This window comes from Hyla sarda, unplaced genomic scaffold (genome assembly GCF_029499605.1).
Source record: "Hyla sarda isolate aHylSar1 unplaced genomic scaffold, aHylSar1.hap1 scaffold_231, whole genome shotgun sequence".
Classification (NCBI taxonomy): Eukaryota; Metazoa; Chordata; class Amphibia; order Anura; family Hylidae; genus Hyla; species Hyla sarda.
Genome location: NW_026608991.1, coordinates 418,796 through 423,028, shown reverse-complemented (window position 1 = coordinate 423,028; position 4,233 = coordinate 418,796). Strand labels below are relative to the sequence as shown.

The 4,233-nt window shown below is 46.4% G+C and overlaps 2 non-coding genes across 2 annotated transcripts; both read left to right on the top strand.

Moving 5' to 3' along the window:
* The first annotated feature begins 1,235 nt into the window (after nucleotides 1–1,235).
* LOC130322148 (U2 spliceosomal RNA) lies at nucleotides 1,236–1,426 on the top strand. The gene has a single exon (XR_008867731.1). It is a non-coding gene; the product is annotated as a U2 spliceosomal RNA (small nuclear RNA).
* Nucleotides 1,427–3,511: 2,085 nt separating this feature from the next.
* LOC130322147 (U2 spliceosomal RNA) lies at nucleotides 3,512–3,702 on the top strand. Its single transcript, XR_008867730.1, has one exon. It is a non-coding gene; the product is annotated as a U2 spliceosomal RNA (small nuclear RNA).
* Nucleotides 3,703–4,233: the final 531 nt, after the last annotated feature.

Below are 4,233 nucleotides of genomic sequence, written 5' to 3'. Positions count from 1 at the left end.
TGTAAAAATGCTCTAGAAGCTAAAGTCGCAGAAATGTCACACATATTTGGCCTGCAACTTTCTGTGCGACAAATTCAGACAGGAAAAATCAGTATAAATCCTTAGAAAATTATCCCCCAGTGTCTCCATCTGCTGGCGGTATTGAATAAGCATTGCTGCACTGATGGGGTATGCATTAGACGAAAAAAAAGAAGAAAAAGAAGAATAATACGCCCAGAAAAGAGGCGAAAAGGAGAAAAACGTAAAAAAACGTGAAAAAAAAGTAAGAGGAAGAGAAGGGAAAAAAAGGTGGAAATGGGTTTAAAAGTGATTTCGGCGGAGAAATATATATATATATATATATATATATATATATATATATATGCGCACACACACACATAGATATAAACGTATTCTCCGTTGAGATATTGCAGCCGCTGCTGTGTCCAGGCCCAGGAGCCTTAGCACTGTGCTGTGATGTCACTCAATACCACTGACATCACTAGGTGTAAACAACATCTCTCCTTTGCTGTGTATGTGACTATGGAGCTGTTTGGTGATGTCGTCTATTACGGCCTTCATAGAAGCAACAGGAGATTGTTGCATCCATCTTGAACCCTCAGAACTACAGTGCTATGATGTCACTCACTTCCACAGGCCTTGCAGAGTGTAAACAACAACAACCCAGCTTTGTTGTGTATGTAACCATAGGGATTTGTGATGTCACCTAGAACCTTCACAGCAGCGACAGCTTTATGAGGAGCATCAGCACTGCTCTGCCTGAGCAGAACCATCACCGCCATAGGTTGTCAAATAACCCGGATTTAACCCACACAGGTAAGTCCAATGGGGTGCAGGCATGTCCTCTATGCTTACAGCTTCCCGTGGGTGTTGGTTTGATACCGTTTGGGGACAGCCAAGGAGGCATCTGCAGGCAACAAAGGTAGGTGTGTGCTTGTGTGTGTGTTTCCTATGCAGATCCTAAGCCCAGTGTCACATGCAAGTAGGAGGAGTAAGAAGGGTTCCTGGCAAATCCGGGTTATGGATTGCATTTAAAAAGGCCCCGTGGGAGTGCAATGGGCCCCTGTCTTGCTGCTTAGCAATAATGGTATGGGTTTAGGTTCTGCTGTGTGTACTGGTGGTTGACTGCCCCCCAGCCCAGAGTGTGCATGGAAAATTGTCTGGCAGCCTCCCTGACAGCAAGCAGTGATAGTGCCCATGAAGGGGACCTTGTTGGGCCCGCCCCTTTCACGGTTATCGCTTCTCGGCCTTTTGGCTAAGATCAAGTGTAGTATCTGTTCTTATCAGTTTAATATCTGATACGTCCCCTATCTGGGGACCATATATTAAATGGATTTTTGAGAACGGGGGCCGATTTCGAAGCTTGCTTCCGTCGCCCTATGCATTGACCCGATATGGCAGTATCTTCGGGTACAGTGCACCACCCCCTTACAGGGTTAAAAAGAAAGATTCCTACTTTCATTGCTACCTGCTTGCTGGCTAGCCAGCTAGCCAGCCCTGTGGGCCTGTGCTGCTGCTGCTGCTGCTGCAGCCAAAAAACAAAAGGTGGTGCTTCTGCTGCTTCTGCTTCTGCTTGTGTCTGGCCCCTGTTGGAGCGTCCAGGCACAGGACTTCTGCTGCTGCTGACTAAATGGCCTCCTTAATTGGATCATTTGAGTAGCCAGCACACCTGTGCAGGTAGGGCATGACATGATAGGCAGCTGCCTTGATAGCGGGTGGGTGCTGAATGTTCCTAATTGACAAAATAAGATTAATGCTTATGAAGAAATATAAAATCTCATCCCTTCCCCAATATCGCGCCACACCCCTACCCCTTAATTCCCTGGTTGAACGTGATGGACATATGTCTTTTTTCGACCGTACTAACTATGTAACTATGTAACATAACATGGGGGGGGGGGGGGGGGTCTCCTGGCTGTTCACACAGGTGTGTCATTGCTGTACATTGACCATGCATTGCTTCTGTGGTATTGCAAAGGCAAAGACAAATGCTTCCAGCCATCCATTGCACTAATGGATTGGTCATCAGCTGGCTGTCTATGTCCCGCATCAATATAGACCAAAGTACAGAGGGTTAGGCTATGCTATTGTGCACCTACCTGATGCATCAGAAGGTGCGAGGCCCTTGCTAAATTCTGTGCACAGACTTTGAGATCTATGCTTTAGACTGTATCTAAACCTGCTCCAACATGGACTGACATTCTGGCCTACTTTCAGCCGATGCGACTTGTCTGTCGCTGAACAGTCGCTTTTTATGTATTCAGCACCTATGTATAATGTTGTAAAAATGCTCTAGAAGCTAAAGTCGCAGAAATGTCACACATATTTGGCCTGCAACTTTCTGTGCGACAAATTCAGACAGGAAAAATCAGTATAAATCCTTAGAAAATTATCCCCCAGTGTCTCCATCTGCTGGCGGTATTGAATAAGCATTGCTGCACTGATGGGGTATGCATTAGACGAAAAAAAAGAAGAAAAAGAAGAATAATACGCCCAGAAAAGAGGCGAAAAGGAGAAAAACGTAAAAAAACGTGAAAAAAAAGTAAGAGGAAGAGAAGGGAAAAAAAGGTGGAAATGGGTTTAAAAGTGATTTCGGCGGAGAAATATATATATATATATATATATATATATATATATATGCGCACACACACACATAGATATAAACGTATTCTCCGTTGAGATATTGCAGCCGCTGCTGTGTCCAGGCCCAGGAGCCTTAGCACTGTGCTGTGATGTCACTCAATACCACTGACATCACTAGGTGTAAACAACATCTCTCCTTTGCTGTGTATGTGACTATGGAGCTGTTTGGTGATGTCGTCTATTACGGCCTTCATAGAAGCAACAGGAGATTGTTGCATCCATCTTGAACCCTCAGAACTACAGTGCTATGATGTCACTCACTTCCACAGGCCTTGCAGAGTGTAAACAACAACAACCCAGCTTTGTTGTGTATGTAACCATAGGGATTTGTGATGTCACCTAGAACCTTCACAGCAGCGACAGCTTTATGAGGAGCATCAGCACTGCTCTGCCTGAGCAGAACCATCACCGCCATAGGTTGTCAAATAACCCGGATTTAACCCACACAGGTAAGTCCAATGGGGTGCAGGCATGTCCTCTATGCTTACAGCTTCCCGTGGGTGTTGGTTTGATACCGTTTGGGGACAGCCAAGGAGGCATCTGCAGGCAACAAAGGTAGGTGTGTGCTTGTGTGTGTGTTTCCTATGCAGATCCTAAGCCCAGTGTCACATGCAAGTAGGAGGAGTAAGAAGGGTTCCTGGCAAATCCGGGTTATGGATTGCATTTAAAAAGGCCCCGTGGGAGTGCAATGGGCCCCTGTCTTGCTGCTTAGCAATAATGGTATGGGTTTAGGTTCTGCTGTGTGTACTGGTGGTTGACTGCCCCCCAGCCCAGAGTGCGCATGGAAAATTGTCTGGCAGCCTCCCTGACAGCAAGCAGTGATAGTGCCCATGAAGGGGACCTTGTTGGGCCCGCCCCTTTCACGGTTATCGCTTCTCGGCCTTTTGGCTAAGATCAAGTGTAGTATCTGTTCTTATCAGTTTAATATCTGATACGTCCCCTATCTGGGGACCATATATTAAATGGATTTTTGAGAACGGGGGCCGATTTCGAAGCTTGCTTCCGTCGCCCTATGCATTGACCCGATATGGCAGTATCTTCGGGTACAGTGCACCACCCCCTTACAGGGTTAAAAAGAAAGATTCCTACTTTCATTGCTACCTGCTTGCTGGCTAGCCAGCTAGCCAGCCCTGTGGGCCTTGCTGCTGCTGCAGCCAAAAAACAAAAGGTGGTGCTGCTGCTGCTTCTGCTGCTTCTGCTTCTGCTTGTGTCTGGCCCCTGTTGGAGCGTCCAGGCACAGGACTTCTGCTGCTGCTGACTAAATGGCCTCCTTAATTGGATCATTTGAGTAGCCAGCACACCTGTGCAGGTAGGGCATGACATGATAGGCAGCTGCCTTGATAGCGGGTGGGTGCTGAATGTTCCTAATTGACAAAATAAGATTAATGCTTATGAAGAAATATAAAATCTCATCCCTTCCCCAATATCGCGCCACACCCCTACCCCTTAATTCCCTGGTTGAACGTGATGGACATATGTCTTTTTTCGACCGTACTAACTATGTAACTATGTAACATAACATGGGGGGGTCTCCTGGCTGTTCACACAGGTGTGTCATTGCTGTACATTGACCATGCATTGCTTCTGTGG